This window comes from Manis javanica, chromosome 9, assembly GCF_040802235.1.
Source record: "Manis javanica isolate MJ-LG chromosome 9, MJ_LKY, whole genome shotgun sequence".
NCBI lineage: Eukaryota > Metazoa > Chordata > Mammalia > Pholidota > Manidae > Manis > Manis javanica.
This window is the reverse complement of record NC_133164.1, coordinates 58469192-58491065: the sequence shown is the minus strand read 5'-3', so window position 1 is coordinate 58491065 and position 21874 is coordinate 58469192. Positions and strand designations below refer to the sequence as shown.

Genomic DNA, 21874 nt, shown 5'->3' with positions numbered 1-21874 from the left:
TTCCCAGCCTGCTGGGCTGAGTGTGCTGAGATGATTTTGTTCACCTGTTTAACCCTTGTCCCTTTAAGACTTTTAAAGGGCCCACTTTTCTTTTGTTCCAGGGGAGCCAGCTGTCGGGACCCACTCACAGTCTCCATCTTGGATTTTACTTTTCTGTTTCTCTAATATCCAGTACACCATGGTATGTGTGTCTGTGCTCCTGGTGCAGATTACTAGGGCTGGTTATTTAGCAGTCCTGTGCTTCCACTCCCTCCCCACTCTGAGTCTTTTCCTCCTACCGGTGAGCTGGGGTGGGGGAAGTGCTTAGGTCCCACCAGGTCACAGCTTTGTATCTTACCTTTTTTGTAAGATGCTGAGTTCTCACAGATGTAGATGTAGCCTGGTTGTTGTACTGTATCTTGTGGTCTCTCTTTTAGGAATAGTTGTATTTGCTGTATTTTCAAAAATATATATGGTTTTGGGAGGTGATTTCTGCTGCCTTACTCACACCGCCATCTTGAGTGCCTCCTGCTACTTGGTGTTTGATAGTTTGATATGTATTGCATTGTAAAAATGCAAATGCAATTTAACAACAAAAGAAGCAGATGCAGGAGGAGGAAGAGAAGTGATGGGAACTCCAGAAGGACCATGCAGAATCCTTTGACTGCCAATTAGTCATATTAGGGATGGACAGGGTGCGTGCAAGTCCTGCCTGAAATCCTTAATCTTTCCCAGAAAGACAGAGCCCAGGCTCAGTCCCAGGTGGCTTAGAGGGGTCACTTTGATGCATCAGCAACATCATTTTTTCTCTCCTTTTCTGTGCTCTCTGCATCTCTGATTTTGAATTCTTTGCAGGTTTGGCAAATGCTATAAATCATACATTAGCACAAGGAACAAATCCAGGTTTGATGGGACTAAAACATATGATCTGGGGCACTCTTTCTAAGAAAAAGAATACAAAAGGATATATCCAAAATTAGGTATGAAGGTGGATATTTATTTAGAATGAGAAAATATATCACAATAAATTGTAAGACTTAAAAGTGGCTAAATACCAAAACACTAAAAATCCAGAAGAGCAACACAATATTTTAAGAATTACCTACCTGACCCATCTCTATAATATTTTTCCCTATATTGTTTTGGATGCATAATCTTTGATCACCTCTCCATGTGGCAAAATTTTGTTGTATTTTTTAAGGAAAGAACAGAAAGATAATCCATTCTTACCTGTAGCAGGATTGGTTGAAATCTGTTTTCTGAAATTGATTGCTTAGAAACTTTCTGTCTGGTTTCCAACCCATTATTGGTAAAGTCATGTACATTTTTAACATTGCTGTCCTGAATTTGGGACTCCTCTATTTTTGTTCTTTACATTTGTGAACTGCTGAGGACACCTTGTTTTTGTAGTACTGCTTTGGAATTTTTGCACACAAACTCAGGAATTCTGATAAATGTTGGCTGCATGTGAGATTCCCATCACTGCAGGAAAGAAAAAAATATGGTGTATTATATTTGCTTATGCTATGTTTTTTAGTATATTCCTGATAAGAAAGAATTTGCATTTCGACTATGCTTCTTCTTTGATATCTAACTCTTCCATTTACTGATGACTGAAAGAAAGTTCCACAAACTGTCTTCTGGCCCAAACATTTCAATCCTTGTTTCTCCTCCAGTCTCCACACACTTCCAGTGCCAGATGCCACAGGACATGTCCATGTCATGAAATGGCCCTGCCTCTTCATGTCATGACTCCCAGCAGGTGGGCAAAGGAGTATTCCCAGCAGTACTGCAACTAAATGGAAGAGAGAACAGCATACATAAATATATCCCACTAGGCCCAACTAGATATATCTTCAACTCAACTTTCCCCCAAATGCCCATGGAACCCCACAGTGCCACTAACAGAGGGCAAGAATGATATGAGGGAAATCAAGAGTAAAAGAAATGTCGCAACCCTTCAGGGGCCGAGGCAACACGCCCAAGGTCTTGATTCTTCTCTAGGCTTTATTGTCTAATCTCTCGTGGCAGTTACAGCAGTTGTCGGCGAGCTCTTTTTTTCCTCCCGGCGGGCTCCCTTATATTCAGTCACCCAACCAATCCGGGACAGTATCATGCGTGACCTTTAAGCGGATAGGTGTCACGCGCCACTCTAAGCAGGCAGCATGAGCTGTGCACGGGTACGGAAGTCTGCTGGGCCAATCCCCAACAGGGAAGAGGGGAAAGGGTGGTGAGCAGGAAGCAGGTGCCATCTTTAGGGCGTTGTCCAGCTAGAGTGGGGCTCAGCCTCGGCCGTAGGCCAGGCCCCCACAAGAAACAAGGTCTTCACTGATTGTGGTTAAAATATCTCTTGCAAATTTTATAAAATCTATTTAACCATAAGAACCTATTTCTAAAACCTTAGAAGGGCCAGTGCTGCAATGCCCCGGCTGGTAGGGAGTTCGACAAGGGCTCGAGGGGAAGTTAACCTGGATAAGAGACAAACCAGACACAAAGAAGGAGACCAAGTCGATAGTCTGATCAAGGTCTCAAAGTTTATTCTTACAAGGTAGATTATATAGGAGCTGGGAGGGGGAAACAGCCCCAGCTGAAGTGGCAAGGGTTACCTAGGTTGCTAGGATACCTAACTGAAGAATGTTCTCTGGAGAAGATCATGGGTGGGGGATTACTGAGAAAAGACAGAATGTTTTACTAAGGAGGAGATGTTATCACGGCAGCTGCTTAATCTCTATCCCAGCTAATCGCAAGCTGGGTCAATTGATCTTTGTAAATGGGGCAGGCTTGAGAAATTAGAGACCTAGGCAAAAAGGGCGACACCATTGTTTCTATGGCCTACGGCTCCCGACATCTCCTCCCTTCTTTTATACAAAAGAGGGGGAGGCCCACTATTTAGTGGTGGGCATTAACCAATTGGGGGAGTAGTGACCTGACTTCTCCGAGACTCCCCATTGATGGGGGTCAACGTTGGCCCTTGGTATCTTTTGTGGAGGGGAGGAAGGGCATATTTATTTTAGATACCAACCTCCATGCAAGCCAGGTTTTTCTCTCAGGGAATTCAGAGGCAGTTCATGGACCTTCCCTTGCAATGCTTGGCTTCGCACCCACATTGGTGCCCATATCGCACTCACTTTATTGTGAGCCGATATGCATAGGTCTGAATCCTATGCAGCTTCTAAAGGAGGGGAGTCATCTGGCACATCATAGCCTTGGTCCGCCAGGTCAATCCGGTGATAGTGGACTTGTATCTGTCTGCCGAGGGCAGTATTGATTTGTTCTCTAATGAAGGTGGTAATTCTCCGGAAGGCCCAAGGGCCAAGGGAGAACACAAGCATGAGACTAAGGAAGGGTCCTAGTATAGGGAGAAGAAAAGGAAGAAACCCACTCATCCCAGTCCATAGGGGATTTTCAAACAGTTTTTTCTTTCTTTGCACGAGATCTTCTTGGAGTCTTTTTATTTTGTCATGAACTACTCCGGACTTGTTTGCATAGAAGCAGCATTTCTCTTCTAAGGCTAAGCAGATGCTGCCTTGTTCCGCAGTGAGAAGGTCTAGGCCACGCCTGTTCTGTAAGACTACTTCTGCAAGGAAATCTATTTGGTCTTGAAGATCTTGTAAGGTTCCTGAAACAGCCTCAATATCATTAATTAATTGATGGGATAGTTGATTATATTTGTGTATGGCAATGCCCATTCCTGCAGTACCAGTCGCCAGACCACCTGTGACTCCAAGAGCGATTAACAGAGGAAGGACAGTAACTGCTCTTTTATGCCTTACAGGGTAATAATCAAAGGCTGGCAAAGGGACTGGTTCTTTTCCATCAACTAAGGACATATCAGGTAAAGGGCTAGCAGTGGTGCACTGCCCTGTCCAGTTGGTGGGTAGAGAGGTGTATGCCATGTTAGTCCCACAAACAAAGATTTGGTCTTTAGGGGGGCATAGGACACTGTTTGTAACGTTAGTGACAAGAATTTCTGAGCAGTGGCCGAAAGAAATGTTCCCTAGGTCAATATCATAGGAATTATTTTGAAATCTCTGGTACAAGCAAGTTATGTTATCTAGTGATACTGGTTGCACTTTAAAAGGAGAGTAAAGTGAGCAATGGTTATTATTTTGGAGATTTTGTGTAACTTTGGGTGTGAGAATAGCTAGAGGCATGGGTGTTCCCCAAGGCAGACAAAGCCAACAATCGAACGCAAGGTCAGGGTTGGTAAGATTAAGGAGTTTGTGAGTTTCTTTAAGCAGACTGCTCATGGGTGAATTAAGATCGATTCTTCTGGGATTTGAAAGAGCCAGGGGGTGATATTTTAAGGAAGGATACATATACTCTATGAGTTGCCCTATACACTGTTGCATGAGTTGTTCACAGGCCCTATCCGATGGACCTCCTCCATCGGACACATGAATAGGTGACAAGACCTCCCAACAAACAGGTTTTCCTGGCAACCTTAGACAACTAGCTGAAAGTGGTGAGTTATGGGAATGGGTTTGTACAGTGCCTCGGTGGGTTGTCTTTAGAATGGCTGTCAGATAAGTCTGGTTTTTATGATGACAGCTCTGGACAGAGTCATAGCAACTACTATGCATTTGATCTTGGACTGTAAAGGTGCCGGTGGCATTGCAATTACAGGGTATTGATTTCTTGTCAGCAGTTGATGTTACGGAAGGCTTTCTAACGCATTTCCAAGAGGGTCGTTTCCATCCTCTGCCAAAGGAATAATCTATAACTGCTGTGAGATATGCTGTCTTATCTGACAATCTATGGGTCCTCGGGTGGTCAATTGGGGTCCAGCTAAGTATTTTGTCCCTTGAGGTGTTATTTGTTTATGTCCTTCTATATTGGGTTCTAAATCCTGTATTCCTCCTTTACAATCACATGGTTGTCCAAATAACTGCATATAGATCTGTTCTTTGTTAGGGGGTGATTGAAACCCCCCCCTGACAATAGAGAGGGAATAGTATACTTACTGCAAAGAAGGTGAAAACGCGAGAGTTGATGGGCTTCATCTTTTTATAAGGTGCAGTTAAGAAGTGCCAAGATGCCAACAAGGATCCAGTAAGTGGTAACAAGAATAGTCTGCTGTACAAGGGTCCACTGGGGAGGGGTGGAGGCGGCGAGTCCTATGCCCAAGATAAAGACAAGGACTAAACCAGCAGCCAGAATCTATGGAGAGAAGAAGAAAAAGGATGTCTCAGGGGGTGTCACCACCCTGAACAGTTGGATAAGATTTTTTACGATCTTCTGGTAAATCTATTGGTTTAATCAAATGCTCTGGCAGCCAGCGAGCAGCTCCTTCTTTGGTGTCGAAAACACAGGCAGATCCCCGGCCCCATATGAGTATGGGGTCGGGGCCATTACAATGGGAAGTGAGGGGGTCTCTCCACATGACAGTTGCATAATTTTTATCAGTTTGTGAGTGCCAAAGGCGATCAGTGGCAGATTTGCCATGAGCATCCAAAGTTAGAAAATTAAGAACAAACAAGGCATGATGAAGAATATTTCTTGGAGAGCCTTTCATGGGATATAAATCCCCCATTTTTAATTTGTGGAAGGTATGTTTAATAGTTAGATGGGCTCGTTCAACAATCCCTTGACCCTGGGGATTATATGGTATGCCTGTAACATGCTTAATTTGTAATTGGCGACAAAATTCTTGGAATTTTTTTCCAGTATATCCAAGGACCATTATCAGTCTTGATAATCTTGGGTTTTCCCATGACACTAAGACAATTGAGTACATGAGCAATAACATTTTTTGAAGCTTCTCCAGCATGGAGGCTGGCAAAAATAAATCCACTAAAGGTATCTACAGTAACATGAAGATATTTAAGATTTCCGAATGAGGGGACATGTGTTACATCCATTTGCCAGATCTCATTGGGAACTACACCCCTAGGGTTCACACCCAAGTGAGGAACAGGCAGGAGAGTGACATAATTTGCACATTGTTTAACAATCTGATGGGCTTGTTCTCTAATAATTTTAAAAAGAAGATGTAAGGTTTGAGAGTTAAGGTGGTGTAAAGAGTGAGCTTCTTTGGCTTGAGCCACAGGATCGAGCTCATTGAGAAGGGCGAGTTGGGTAGCTTTATCAGTCACAGTATTGCCTGTGGCTAGAGGTCCAGGAAGAACAGAATGGGCACGAATATGGCTTATATAAAAGGGATGTTGCCTGGAATGTATGCACTGCTGGATGGAAAAAAACAGATGGGTGGCGTTTGTAGTGGGTTTTATATAGGGCACGGTCTCTAAAAGGGGAATGGATTGAGCAATATAAGCACTGTCAGTGTATAGGTTAAATGGGGTATTTGGGAGTTGTTGAAAAACTTGTAAAACAGCAAAAAGTTCAACCAATTGAGCGGAGTGGAATGGGGATTGTAGGGAAGTGGTTTGATTGTCTATGGTGAAGGCTGCCACTCTGTTGGAGGAGCCATCGGTGAAAGCTAGGGGAGCATGAGGGAGAGGTTGGGAGGAGGTCAATGTAGGGAAAACAAATAGTTGGGTCCTTAGAAAATGGAGACGCTTGTTAGCAGGGTAATGATTGTCAAGTGTTCCCTGGAAAGAGGTGCAGGATGTTGCCCATTCATCGTCATTCTCAATCAACCACTGGATTTGGGTAGGGGAATAGGGTAGGACAATTTTGTCAGCGTCTTTACCGAATATTTTCTGTAGAGGAATGCAGGGAACAGGGCTGAGCCACCCAGTTTTCATAGAAACTACATGAGGCTAACGTTCCTGGACCCTGCCTTAAGTTAAATAACTAGAAGCCAGAAACTACGTGAGGCTAACATTCCTGGACCCTACCCTAAGTTAGATAACTAGAAGTAAACAACCCCCCTGGGATCAAAACTCGTGATAAGTCACATATTAATGCTTGTGCAAAGGTCAGGCACCTGGTGTATCCTTGTTCCAATTTTATTGGCCAAAGTATAGAATGTGTTTCAAATTCATTGGTTGGGGTAATGTGCAGGCTCTGGTGCAATGACTGTAGAAATCCCATATAAACCATACCTAAAGTTGCTTGGGGGTCGGCAGCTCGGACTCGGCCTGCGTGTCAGGGGAGGTGCTGTCGACCCCAGCTTGCTGGCTGAATAAAGACTTTGCTTGGATTTTCATCTCCGTGTCTGTGTGTCTTGTTCTCTGGGAAACCCCGGAGTCCTGGACCCTAACATTTGGGGGCTCGTCAGGGATCCGTGCGGCTTCCCTGAGAACAAAGGACGGCTGGAGGCAAGGTCTAATTGTCCGGACGAGGTGGTGTAATTCGAGGGTTGCCCCTTGTGTCTGCATAAATCCCTTATAAAGCGGGAGTCGCCATCCTGTGTATGGTCTCGGGTTACTGACCCTGTGAGAAAGTCTGAGTTGGTAGTCCCGGCCCCCGGGTTAGTGACCCTGGGTGAAGTCCAGGTGACTAATCCTGGCCCTAGGGTCCAAGTGACTCGGCCTTAGGAAAGCAAGTCCAATCGGCAGGAACCTGGCTCCCGAGGAGGAAGGGATCGAGCTCATCACCCTGCGGCAGTCCAAGTGGACGCCCTTCAGGAGAATCACGAGAGTTTTTAAGGATCCTGAAAGTGGTGAGTGTGGTGCGCACCAGAGTGAAAGAAGGACCAGTCCGAACGAGTGCGATCAGATGTGGTGTGTGTGCTTAGTGTTATCATTGATTGTTTTATTGTGTTGTGGTTTCAGTTTATATTTCTTTCTGTGCTTTTTATTTTAATTCTCCCTGTTCTAAGGTTCCCTGTTCTTTCCGTTCCTCCTCTCTGCCACTAAATCATTCCCCGCGGGCACGGGTCGGGCAATTAAGAGCCATTAGGGCGCCCGTCGCTAGAAGACTCCCGTGACAGGATAAGGGGGTCACAGCCGCGAATCCCAGATAAATTCGCGTGCCCCGCAGAAGAAAAACTGTGCAGCAACAGGCACCCATTCACAAGCACATACACCAGTGATCTTGTTAGAGTGGTATCTACCTTTTACCCTTGTCTTCCTCATATTTTTCACTATGGGCCAGACTCAGACTACTCCTAAAGGTCTGATCCGTTCCCACTTTCCGAAGGTTAGAAAACAGGCCCTGAATATGGGTTTTAACATCGAGAAAGGTAGGCTCAATGCTTTTTGCTCGGCCGAGTGGCCTTCCTTTGGAGTAGGCTGGCCGACCCAGGAGTCTCTTTACATGGACCTTATTGACAAGGTCAAAGCCGTTATCTCCTGGCCAAACCCTGAGGGTCACCCTGACCAACTTCCCTATATCCTTGTTTGGGAAAATTTGGCTAAGAATCCCCCTTCCTGGCTGAGGCCCTTTTTGGTGGAGAAACATCACACCGACCCACCAAGAGCCTCCGTCCTAGTTACCCAGGAAGATTTAAAGTCCCCTAATCGCAGGGCCAAAAACCCAAGTGCACCGCCTGTCCTCCCTGACAGTTCTCCTCTTTACCCCCTTTTGCCGATTGAGCAGCCATCCCTGTATGCAGAGAAGAGGGGTGAAGCTGCCAGGAGGATAGAAAACGAGGCTGGGGAACCCAGCGGGAACCAGGTGGCAGCAGCTTCCCCAGACTCTTCAGCACAGGAAGTCAGGAGGCCGGAAAGAGCTTCCCCACACTCCCCCACCCTGGCCCCACGCTGGGTGCCAGGTAGAGCAGGAGGAATGCAGTTAAGGCCTCGGAGGGCTAGGGAACAAGAAGGGGAGGCTCCCTCCTCCACCTCAGAAAGAGCAGTGCCGGTTCTGCCTGTGCGTGCCATCGGTACAGGCATCGCTCAACAATATCAATACTGGCCCTTTTCATCTAGTGACCTCTATAATTGGAGGACTCAGAACCCTCCCTTCTCAGAAGACCCCAAGTGTCTTATGGGTCTGGTGGAGTCCATTATGTTTACCCATCATCCCACATGGGACGACTGCCAGCAATTGCACCGCACCCTCTTCACAATGGAAGAGCAGGAGCATATCCTCAATGAGGCCAGGAGAAATGTCCTCAGAGAGAATGGAAGACCCACTACCCTCCAGCCCATCATTGATGAGGCATTCCCACTTACGCACCCGGATTGGGACTTCGGGACTGCAGAAGGTAGGGAGCATCTCCGGGTCTACCGCCAGACTCTGATGACCAGTCTCCAGGCGGCTGCCAGACGGCCTACTAACCTGGCTAAGGTAAAAACTATTGTTCAGGGGGAAATGGAAAGCCCAGCCGCATATCTGGAAAGGCTGTTTAACGCTTACAGGCAGTATACCCCATAAACCCAGAAGCAGAAGAACATAGATCAGCTGTAGTCCTCTCATTCTTCAACCAGGCAGCCCCCGATATCCGGAGAAAACTCCACAAGCGGGAGGACCTGGGGGAGATCTCTATTAGGGAACTGCTGCAGCAGGCAGAGAAGGTCTTCAATGCTAGGGAAACTCCGGAAGATAGAGAGGAAAGGCTGAGGAAAGAGAAATGGATAATGCAGGAGAAAAATAGGAAGGAAGACAGAGAATTTCAGAAGAGGGAGAACAAGAAGCAGAGGGAGGAGATGGCCAGGATATTCCTGGCCAGGGTGAAGGAGGGCCCTAGGCCACCTTGAGGAACAGGACCCTGTCAATCCCGACTAGGATGAGATCAATGCACCCTGTGTAAGAGATATGGGCATTGGAAGAGGGAGTGCTCCCAAAGGGGGGAACAAGGAGGAGGGAACCCCATGAAAACCCTGCATCTAGGAGAGGAGGATTGACGGGGATGGGGCTCGGCACCCCTCCCCGAGTCCTGGGTAACCCTGTGCGTGGAGGGGACTCCCATTGGGTTCATGGTAGATACTGGGGCACAATATTCAGTTCTCAACCAGGCCCACGGTCCCCTGAACCCAGGACGCACAAGTATAGTCCAGGGAGCAACAGGGTCCAAGAAATGTGCCTGGACCACTAGCAGAAAAGTGGACCTAGGAAGACATCAGGTCTCTCACTCATTTCTGGTCGTACCTGAGAGCCACGCACTGTTGTTAGGTAGAGACTTACTAACCAAGGTTGGGGAGCGCATTCATTTTGAACCCAAAGGGATAAAAATCATGGACAAAGAAGGGCAGCCCCTACAACTGGCGCATGTGTTAACTCTGTCCCTGGCCAACGAACATCGTCTGTTTCAGGCGGATCAAGAAAAGGGGGGCCAGGGAGAAATAGACTCTTGGTTGCAGAGGTTCCCTTTGGCATGGGCCAAGACCGGAGGAATTGGTCTCACTAAACATCTATCCCTGGTCGTTGTTCAACTCAAAGCCGCGGCTCTACCCATCCGGGTCTGGCAATATCCAATGCCGGAAGAGGCTAGGAAAGGGATAGCACCCCATATCCATAGACTGTTGGAGATAGGAATCCTTAAAACCTGCCAATCTGCATGGAATACCCAGTGAGGAAGCCTGGCAGTAGAGATTACAGACCGGTGCAGGACTTGCAAAAGGTCAGTGAGAGGGTAGAAGACATCCATCCTACAGTGCCCAACCCTTACACCCTACTCAGCCACCTGCCACCTATGCATGTGTGGTATACTACTCTGGACCTGAAAGACATTCTTTAGTATCCCACTCTCTGAAGTTATTCAGCCTTTGTTTGCCTTTGAGTGGCAAGAGCCGGGGGGGTGGGGGGAAGAAAAGGGCAGCTTACCTGGACTAGACTACCACAGGGCTTCAAGAACTCTCCCACCTTATTCAATGAAGCCCTAAGTCAGGACCTGGAGCCCTTTTGCAGGAGCCACCCCCGTGTGACACTGCTGCAGTATGTGGATGACCTGTTGCTGGCCATGGAAACCCGTGAGGAGTGCGAAGAAGCCACGGGGAACTTGCTGGCTGAACTGGGTGAACTGGGATATCGAGCCAATGCCAAGAAAGCCCACATCTGTCAGAGGTCAGTGGTCTACTTGGGGTACAAAATATCTAATGGGCCAGGTGGCTAACGCAGGCCAAGAAACAAACTATCCTGACTATCCCCGTCCCTTCCTCACCCCGGGGAGTGAGGGAATTTCTTGGCTCAGCCAGGTTTTGCAGGCTCTGGATTCCAGGGTACACAGAAATAGCCTGACCACTATATGAAGCGACCAAAGAAGGGCCGGGCTGGCAATGGACTCAGGAACAAGAGGCTTTTGACAGACTAAAAGAAGCTCTCCTCTGGGCCCCCGCCCTATCTCTGCCAGACCCAGAAAAACCCTTTATCCTGTTTATAGATGAAAAGAAGGGAGTGGCTAAAGGAGTCCTGGCTCAGCAGCTGGGCCCATGGAAAAGACCTGTGGCCTATTTGTCCAAGCGGCTAGACCCAGTGGCCTCCGGGTGGCCACCTTGTCTGCGTATCCTAGCAGCTATCGCTCTACTGGTAAAGGAGGCAGACAAGCTGACTTTTGGCCAGAACCTGAGAGTAACAGCCCACATACCATAGAGGGGTCCTCTAGGCATCCTCCAGGAAAATGGATGACGAACGCAAGACTCACCCACTACCAAGAGCTCCTACTAGATTCTCTATGAATCGCCTTCTCTGACCTGGTAACCCTAAATCCTGCCACCCTTCTGCCGGACCCAGATCTGTTGACCCCCACCCACGACTGTAGAGACATCCTTTCCGAAATTATCCAGGTGCGAGCAGACCTGAAAGACACACTGTTACCAAACTGTGAGCTAAATTGGTATACGGATGGGAGCAGCTTTGTGCAGGAGGGGGTCAGGAGAGCAGGGGCAGCAGTAGTAACCCACAAAGGGGAAGTTGTCTGGAGCACAGCTCTGCCCCCTGGCACCTCAGCACAGAAGGCGGAACTTATTGCTCTCGCTGAGGCCCTGGAAAAAGCAGAAGGCAAGCAGGCCAACATTTACACAGATAGCAGATATGCCTTTGGCACTGTCCATGTCCACAGTGCCATCTACCGAGAAAGAGGATTCCGTTCCGCGGAAGGGAAGGGACTGAGGAATCTGCAAGAAGTCCAAAGACTACTAGCTGCTGTCGAAAAACCCAAAGCAGTAGCAGTTATACATGTACTGGGCCACCAATCAAGGAAGACACCGGAGGCCATCAGCAACAGCCATGTTGATGAGGAAGCTAAGAGGGCAGCCCTCTCAGACTCCCTTGTACTTGCAGCCCTCGAAATACCCATACCTGAGTATTCCCCCCAGGATCTTGAGTAGATTGGGAAACAAGTGTCGGGAGAAGTGTCTGAGGAGGGAAATTGGAGTAGAGACCAAGAGGGAAGGTTGATCCGGCCAGAAGCATTAGGACAGTACACACTTGCTAATCTGCATAAGTCCACCCATCTAGGCTGGAAAAAGCTGCTCAGCCTTTTTCAGTCTGCACAGTTGGTATTTCCCCACCAGAATGAGGCAGCTCGTCAGATCACAAAAGAATGTGGTAGCTGTGCAATGCTAAGACCAGCCCCAAGAGGGCTGCATCCGGCAGGTACCCGGGAAAGGGGGAGGGCTCCAGGGAGAAACTGGGAAGTAGACTTCACCAAAGTAAAACCAGGAAAGTATGGATATAAGTATTTGCTGGTTATGGTAGATACCTTTTCCGGGTGGGTGGAGGCTTTTCCAACCAAGCATGAGACTAGCCAGGTAGTAGCAAAAAGATTAATTGAGGAAATCATCCCCAGATATGGGGTCCCTGAAGCCATAGGTTCTGATAATGGCCCAGCTTTCGTTAGCAAAGTCCTGCAAGGACTAGCCCTAGCTTTGGGAGTAGATTGGAAGTTACGCTGTGCTTATAACCCACAAAGCTCTGGGCAGGTTGAAAGAATGAATTGGACCCTGAAGGGGTCCTTACTAAATTGGTTTTGGAAACTGGCGGAGACTGGGTGACCCTCCTTCCCTTAGCCATCTTCCGGGCTCGGAACTCCCCCTATATACATGGTTTAACTCCATTTGAGATCATGTATGGGGCCCCTCCACCCATAATTTGGCGAGTGCAGCTTCCCGGTGCAGAGGACCCGGCCCCTGACTATCTGCATCTGTTGCCAGCTCTTGCAAAAGTGCAGCAGGAAATCTGGCCCCTGATTAAAGCATATTACGAGTGCGGGAAAATTCCAAGCCCAGAACATGGCATAGTCCCAGGAGACATGGTATGGGTCAAAAGACACCAAGTACGGACTCTCGAACCCAGGTGGAAAGGACCTTATGTTATATTGTTTACCACCCCCACTGCTCTCAAGGTTGATGGTATCGCTCCCTGGGTACATCACACCCATGTTCGGAAAGTCCTGCCTCATAAGGATTCAGGAGATCACGAGGAAGAGTTGAAGGTGCAGCAGCATCCTGTGAATCCCCTGAAACTACACCTAAGCCGAAGATGAAGGAGATCCTGCTGATAAGTGCCTTCGTATGGACTTTCAAGGAAGCTACATCTGTGAAGCTAATTCCAGGGCCTGCAGGAAAACTGGGTTTGAGTCCCTCTGGGTTAGGTAACCCCTTATGGGAAATGGTGCAGGCATTCGCAGAGACTCTGAACCCCACCACTCCCTCCTTCACCGATTCCTATTGGTTATGCTATCCAGGTTCACCCCCCTTCTATGAGGCAATCGGGATAAATGGCTCCTACACCATTAACGACTCCTATCCCACTTTTTGGGACAGGGGGCCGAGGGGACTTACAATCGCTCAAGTCTCAGTCGCTGGAACATGTGTAAGCACTGTCCTGACAGCCCGGAGCCAGTTATGCTTGTCCTACACGTACAATACATGGAAGCAGGGCAAGTAGATTATACCCTCCTCAGGTTGGTGGCTCTGTTCAAAGACAGGACTCACCCCGGCCATATCCACCTCTGTGTTCAATGCTAACAGTGAGTTTTGTGGCCATTCTACCACGCCAAGTGTATCGTCCTCATGAGTCCCTCCTTTCTTATTGGGAAGAATAGCCAAACCCCCGCCGGGAAAAAAGGGAAGTTGTTACCGCCCTGACCACTGGGGCCCTTTTTGCCGTAGGGATGGCAGGGGCTGACACAGGGGTCGAGAACAGGGGCTCACAGCTCTGAGGTGGGCTGTCGACTGGGACCTAGAACAACTTTGACAGACAATATCAGACTTAGAACAATCCCTTACCTCCTTAGCAGAGGTGGTCCTACAAAACAGAAGGGGCCTGGACCTCTTCTTCTTAAGAGAAGGTGGGCTGTGTGCAGCCTTAAAGGAAGAGTGTTCTTTCTATGTAGACAAAACAGGTGCAGTCAGAGATTCCCTGGCCAAGCTAAAGAAAGATCTAGAAAAGAGGTGTAAAGAATATGAGAGTAGCGAAAGCTGGTTTGAATCTTGGTTCAAATACAAACCTTGGTTCACTACCCTTCTCTTGGCTGTTACAGGGCCACTGATCATCCTGCTGTTATTGCTTATGATTGGTCCATGCATAGTAAATAGGTTGCTTATATTTGTGCGGGAAAGAGTTAACGCCGTCCAATTTCTGGTCCTTTGACAGAGATATCAGGCCCTAGATGCTGCTGTGGAAGAATCCTCAGTCTAATCAAGAAAAGGGGGGAATGTAGAGGAATGCAGGGAACAGGGCAGAACCATCCAGTTTTCGTAGAAACTACATGAGGCTAACATTCCTGGAACCTGCCCTAAGTTGGATGACTAGGAACAAACGACCCCCTGGGGACGAAACTCCTGATAAGTCACATAGGAATGCTTGTGCAAAGGTCAGGCACTCGGCGTGTCCCCGTTCCAAGTCTATTGGCTAAAGTATAAAATGTGTTTCAAGTTCATTGGTTGGGGTAATATGCCGGCTCTGAGGCAACGATTGTAGAAATCCTATATAATCTATACCTAAAGTTGCTTGGGGGTCAGCAGCTTGGACTTGGCCTGCGTGTCAGGGGAGGTGCTGTCGACCCCAGCTTGCTGGCTGAATAAAGACTTTGCTTGGATTTTCATCTCCGTGTCCATATGTCTTGTTCTCTGGGAAACCCCGGAGTCCTGGACCCTAACATTTTCCTGCTGTGGTCGCATCCAATTTTAATCAGCTCAGCCACCCAGGAGGTATAGGGGATAAGGACTTTGGGTGGTGAGGCAGGTAAATGGACCCCAAAAAGGGGCCCCTCTTGCCAGAACACTCTGGTGGGTGTAAAATCAGTAGCACAAATGACTAGGAGAAGAGGCTTCTCATAAGAGATAAAGGTGATCCTTTGGTTTAGAATTGCGGCTTCCACTGCCTTTAGGGCTTCTAGGGCGGGGGCTGTTAATGAGCGACTGGAAGTAGGATCTGGGTCCTCTTTAAGAATATCAAACAAGGGTTTAAGCTCTTCAGTAGTTAGCTTGAGATAAGGCCTGAGCCAATTGATATCTCCTAGAAGTTTTTGAAAATCATTTAAAGTTTTTAAGCAATCGGTTCTAAGTTGAACCTTTTGTGAAAGAATCTTATTATGAAAGAGATCAAAGCCTAAAAACAAGTAAGGGGGTTTTAATTGAATTTTATCGGGGGCTATCTGAGGACCGGCTCTGGTAAGGGCCCTAGAAATCTCTTGGGAATAAGCAAGGAGTTCAGTGGGGTTAGGACCAGCCATGAGGATGTTGTCCATGTAATAAATTAAATATGTAGAAGGCCATCTTTGCCTAAATGGGTCTATAATTTGAGCTACAAATTTTTGGCACAGCGTAGGGCTGTTTGCCATTCCTTGGGGCAGAACTTTCCATTGGATTCTTGGCATAGGGCCTTTAAAATTAATCACTGGCAAACTAAATGCAAAATGCTTGCGGTCTTTAGGATGTAGGGGGATTGTGAAAAAGCAATCTTTTAGGTCAAGAATGATTTTACAGTATCCCGCAGGAATCGCCACAGAAGTGGGGAGACCTGGTTGAAGGGCCCCCATAGGTATCAAAGCTTTATTAATTTCTCTAAGATCTTGAAGTAACCTCCATTTTCCTGATTTTTTCTTTATGACAAAAATAGGAGTATTCCAGGGGGAAGTGGTGGGCTCGATATGGCCTGCAGCAAGTTGTTCCTGTACTAACATTGTGGCTGCAGCCAGTTTTTCAGAAGTTAAGGGCCATTGATCAACCCATACAGGCTCTGTTGTTTTCCAGGATATTTTATCTGCATGGGGTACAGGTATGTCAATGGCCGTTAGGGTAAATTTTCATAGCCAATTCCAGCACGATCAGTTTTTATGGTGACCCAGATGGCTCTTTTGAGCCCTGAGAGTGTTTGCCCAACTCTTGCCCAGGGCGAAAGCCTTGACTGAGCATCTGGCGAATGACTAGTTCATTAGGGCTGCACATAATGAGCTTCACTTGAGAGAGAATATCTCTGCCCCAGAGGTTGATAGGTAGGCCTGCAACCACGTAGGGCTGGACAGTACCGTGATTGCCTTCTTCATCTTCCCATTGAATAACTTCGGAGCTTTGTAGGGGGTTGGAGGTTTGTCCAACACCTCTAAGGTGAGTCATGGAAGCGGTGAGAGGTCAAGATGAAGGCCAATCCTTACTGGAAATAATTGTGGCATCCGCGCCAGTATCTATAAGGCCTTCAAAGGTTTTTCCTTTTCATTTTAACTTAAGAAGGGGTCTTTTTTGAGTGATCTCTTGTGCCCAATAAACATCTGATGATCCAAACCCATGGGGACCTCTCTTTTGCTTATAGCAAGGATTTTTATCATCCAGGGGGAGTAATATTAATTGAGCAATCCGTTGGCCAGGGGAAATGGTAATTGGTCCCTGAAAGGCTGTAGCCATAAGTTTAATTTCTCCAGTATAATCATTGTCAATGACTCCTGGAGAAATAGTGAGGCCCTGAATAGCGGAGCTGGCACGACCCAGAATAAGACCAAAGGTGCCTTGCAGCAAAGGGCCAAAAATCCCCATAGAAAGAATTTGAGTTCCCATTTCTGGGGTCAATATTGACTGGGAGGTGGAACAGAGGTCCAGTCCTGCGCTACCGGCGGTTGCTCAGGAGAGGATAGTGACGCTGGATTTTGGACTGACTGGGGGACGAACCTGACGACCCCAGGGTTCTGTCCCAGGTAGGTTTTGGGGCCATGGGGTGGGCCCCGTATCAAGTTTCCCTGCTTCGGAGGCAGAGGGTTACCCTGTATGTCAGCCTTAGAGCAGCATTCAGAGGCCCAATTCTTAACCCGTTTGCATCGTGGGCACGGAGATGATGGGAACGATCGTTCGATCTTAGGGGCTGTGCACTCTCTTGAAAAATGACCTGGTTGCTTGCAATTAAAGCAAGTCTTGGGCCTGGCTCCCTGAGTAAAATCTTTAAGAGCTCCTCCTATGGCTATTCCGATATTGCGAGAGGTTGGGTCGACATCAGCACAAAGTTTTATAAAATCAGAGACATTTTTGTCACATCGATGGGGACGCATAGCCACTTGACAAGCTGAGTTAGCATTTTCAAAAGCAAGATGTTTAATGAATTCATTATCTGTTTCCTCCCTTCCCATGAGGCATTCGGCGGCCTCTGTAAGGCGGCCTATGAATTCACTGTAAGGTTCCTATGGCCCCTGTCTAACCTTGGCAAGAGAGGTGATGGCCGACCCTTTAGAAGGGAGGCTCTTCCAGGCCTTAAGGGCTGCATGTTGGATTTGTGTAAGTAAGCCTGGAGAAAACTTAGCCTGTTTTTCATTTGTGTCATAGGGGCGATTGCTCAGCAGTTTGTCTAATGTCCAGGATTTGGAAGGACCGCCGGCAGCCATATTGCGGCAGGCAGTATCCTGGCATCTTTCAGTGTAATCAGCTTTCCATAAGAGAAAGTCACCCCTTGTTAAGGTGGCTTTAGTTAACATGCCCCAATCATTAACTGTAAGCCAGTCTTCGCTTAGAGACTCTAACAATGAAATAGTAAAGGGGGCAACAGGGCCATAAGAGGAAACAGCATTCTTTAAGTCTTTTATATTTTTAAATTTAAGGCGGCGGTACCGCTGAGTCCTAATGGTTGAAGTTGCATTCTCATCCTCTCCCTCAGTGTTTTCTGACTCAAGCTGGGCTATAGGCTCTTCTGCATCCGTATCTCCCCCTTCTGATTCTTGTGGTTCAGCCTCATTTGACTCTCCCTCAGTCGGTCTAGTTTGGGATTGGGTCACCGGGAAGACATGAAGGGTTTTATTTTTGGTTTTAACTTTCTGAATGGGGGGAGCAGAGGAGGAATTTACTTTTATTTTCTGAACAGGGGGGACAGGGGGAGAGCTTATTTCTAAGTCAAGGTCACGTAATTGCCTAAGCAATTGTGATCTCTCCCTTTTGATCTGAAGCAGTGCCTTAAGGGACTGCAGCTCCCGAGAGAGTTTAACAGTGGCTTGTCTAGTTATTTCTTCTAGATCGGGTTGAGTACAGAAAGGGGGTGGTATGTTATAGGGCGGTGGACATGCACCTAAAGGTGCTTGAGGGGGCCAATCAAGATTATGGTGCTTAGCGGCCTCCTCTTCAGGGGAGAGGGGATCATCATCAGGGCTGTTGGACTTGAGACCGGACAGGACTGGGTAAATAGATTTTGGGGGTGGGCCACTAGACGGTGGATCATTATTAACCTCGGGCATGGGAATGGAGACAGAGGGACAATTAAAGGCTGGGGAGGAGGGACAAAGGTCCTCAGGGACCTCCTTTTTGTGGAGAGAAGTCTGACTGGTTTTAAACTTTCCCTTCAGATTATTTTCACTATCGTCAACAATCTTTGAAACATCTGGGTGACAGTGGCGGACCTGCAACACATTGTTTATGAGATTCCAATAAGAAAATGCCTGTACTGGGACCTTCTCAGGGCCAAAGGAACAGTAATAATCATTCAGGCAGTCGCCAACTCGGCACCACCGTTTTTCATCTATAGTTCCTTCCTGGGGGAACCATGGGCAGACATCCTCTAGCAAGATAAAAAATTTAACTAAATCTTTTTTCTTAACCCGTATTCCTCATGTCTTGAGAGAAACCTTAAGTCCCTTAACAAATAACTCATGCTTATTTAGTGTTGGCCCCATGATTGCGTCGCTTTCCTTACCTTTACTGATCTGTGTCACAGGCGGGTGATCTTCGTGTGGATCTTCACTCACCGGCTGGGTGGCGATCCAAAGAAAGAAGGACGGCCGTCCATACGAGCGATATCCAGATCAGGCTTCGTACCTCGAGCCCCACGTTGGGCGCCACTTGTCCCGGCTGCTGGGGAGTTCAACAAGGGCTCGAGGGGAAGTTAACCTGGATGAGAGACAAATCAGACACAAAGAAGGAGACCAAGTCAATAGTCTGATCAAGGTCTCTAAATTTATTCTTACAAGGTAGATTATATAGGAGCTAGGAGCGGGAAACAGCCCCAGCTGAAGTGGCAAGGGTTATCTAGGTTGCTAGGATACCTAACTGAAGAATGTTCTCTGGAAAAGATCATGGGTGGGGGATTACTGAGAAAAGACAGAATGTTTTACTAAGGAGGAGATGTTATCACCGCAGCTGCTTAATCTCTATCCCAGCGGTCTAATCGCAAGCTCGGTCAATTGATCTTTGTAAACGCGGCAGGCTTGAGAAATTAGAGACCTAGGCAAAAAGGGCGAGACCATTGTTTCTATGGCCTACGGCTCCCGACACTGCAAGGGAGGTGCCATGCAGCTTCAGTTTCATTCCCTCTAACTGGAACTCAGGCAGGAAACGACCAGCTCCCCAGGCCTTCTGCACTGATGGGAAATGTTATGACCTCTGCCCTGAGGATGGGGGGCAGGGAAAGGAGGGGTAGTCTTGGGGACTGTAAAGGGGTAGGGCTGGCACCTCATTCATCTGAGCTGGCCTTAGCTGTGTGGTTTAAGGGATGTGAGTAGAGGGCAAAGGAAGGAGGTGTTCCCATTGGCACCACCCTGGAAGTGCAGGGCAGGGGTGTCACAGGGAGGCAGGAAAGAAAAGGAATGTCAGGAAAGGAAGGAATGCCAGTCTAACTTTCCTGGTCCCAACACTAAAGGTTCCAAACAAGGTCTCTTCTGGAATTCAGTCTTTGTTTCACATCACCAGGTGAACCAGTTAATTGATTTGTTGCCATTTTTTTTCTAGAAATCCATCTCTCCTTTATTTATGTGCTCTGTGGATTATAACCACAATTGCCACAAATTATACTTTGGCTCTCTCTCTCCCATCATTAGTTGTGTGTATAAAAGACATAAAAATTGGTATTACTGGTAGGCCCAGCAAAATATATTAAGGAAGATTATTTAAGACAGAAGAATAACAATACAAACACAAATTATTCTTGAAAGTCTGCTTATTCCTGGTTCTTGGAAGAATGCACAATTTTAGGGACATATTTTTTGCCTCTGATATTATTTCCTTCAATCCTCACAGTAATCCTGAGAGAAGGTAATACCATTTGTATTTTGTACATAAGGACACACAACCCCATAGTGAAGAAGTGAACCAAGGAGAAGGATAGGGCCTTACCCAAGACAACATACTAACAAGTGCTGTCTTACTCCCAAGCCATGGTTTTTTTTTTTACCACCTCATGCTGATAACTAAAAAACATCCATAACATTCCCAGGTTAGCCAGCGTCCTCCCCACCAAAGGACATCATGTTCAGACCTGTCACATTTTGGGCATCTGCACCCTGATGAAGAATCCAGCACAGTACCTACCTTGTACTTTGTATGGCTCCTCAGTGCTTGCTGAGCAATCCAGGCAGCTAGTAAACATATTTCACTATTTTCCAGGAGAATTACCACTACCTATAGAGGCAAACCCTAGAGCTAAGAAAATGTAGAAAACTTACTTTAGAAATAGTTTAAAATTCCATTTTCAAACTGTACATTTGGGAGCACTGAAGGTTAATAATGCTGAGTAAGATGAGTAAAAAATATCCTCTCATTTTTAAGCCATTGCAAACAGCGTGAGGCCTATTTTTCCACTGAATACCGGTAGGAAACAGTCAGCCAAACATTGGTTTCCTCTTAGTTTATGTATCTGAAATGAAAGCTGATATTTCTTGTTTGTGTGCCCAGTTGTTTCTAAATGAAACCAGAACATTCCCAGCCTTCAGGCAACTCTGATTGCCATAAGCAGCTGGAGATTCTGCAATCACATGAAGTAGGTTAAGGAGGATCTTCCAGCAGTTCCCACACAAACATGGGGGTGTGCATATATATTTTTTTAAGGGAAGCACAAAATGAAGACTCAGAGAACCATGACTACAGCTATAGAGTGAACTACTTTCTTTGTGGTGAGTTTGCAGCCCACTGGGTGGTGAGGTTGGGGCTGGGGAGAGCCAGGGATGTGGCATGCGTCCTCTGATTCTGTCAAAGCATTTCAACTATGCTTCTTTGATATTTGACTCTTACATTTACTGATGACTGGAAGAAAGTTATTGAAGGTGAACTTTAGAGATGTTCCTGAAGAATAAGCAGACTATCTATTTCGCTCTTAAAAAAGTTACATGAAACAAATGTTAAGGAATGGAAACTGTTGCTCCTTCTCTCACCTTTGAGCATAGATATTTAAGTCTCAGTGGCCCAAAGAATGTCCTCAACCTGTGTGTGTTGTCCCATAAAAGAGAAGAGGCAATCATAATGCCAGGCCCATACCTGCAAGTGTCAAATGACTTTTCAAATGACAACAATAATCATCACGTTGTGTAACATCTTTCTCAAGGGGAGCCCAGAGTTACAGCCTTGCCTTTTTAACTCTGACCTTTCCCTCTAAGACCCTAAATCTCATTCTTCACAGAACTACCAGAACAGGGCATAAGACCATCTACAGCCTTGCTATTCCAGGCCCAGCAGTGTCCACCTCACCTTGGAGTGGGTTAGAAGTGCAGGATCCTGGATCTCAGCCCAGATCCCCTGTGTCAGAGCCTGTGTCCCCTAGCGAGACTGGCAGACTTGTGGGCACATTTACACTTGTGAAACACTGATCTGCACTACTGTCATGAGGTACTGCTGGATTTTGTCACCAATGTGCATGTGACCTGGGGCAGTGAGGACACATCTCTGAGCCCCAGTTTTCTCTTTTGTGAAGTGAAGGAGTAAAGCCA

At 47.0% G+C, this 21874-nt stretch overlaps 1 long non-coding RNA gene across 3 annotated transcripts; it reads right to left on the bottom strand.

The window, feature by feature from the left end:
• Positions 1 to 961: 961 nt before the first annotated feature.
• On the bottom strand, positions 962 to 21016 carry LOC140843385 (uncharacterized). Of its 3 annotated transcripts, none has more exons than XR_012121087.1 (5): positions 20484 to 21016; positions 18874 to 19067; positions 13998 to 14151; positions 4944 to 5139; positions 962 to 1774 (listed from the first exon to the last, which is right to left on the bottom strand). It is a non-coding gene; the product is annotated as an uncharacterized lncRNA (long non-coding RNA). The 3 variants fall into 3 exon arrangements; XR_012121086.1 differs by having other exon boundaries at positions 13998 to 14096; positions 20484 to 21013; XR_012121088.1 differs by lacking the exon at positions 13998 to 14151 and having other exon boundaries at positions 20484 to 21013.
• Between the last annotated feature and the right edge of the window lie 858 nt (positions 21017 to 21874).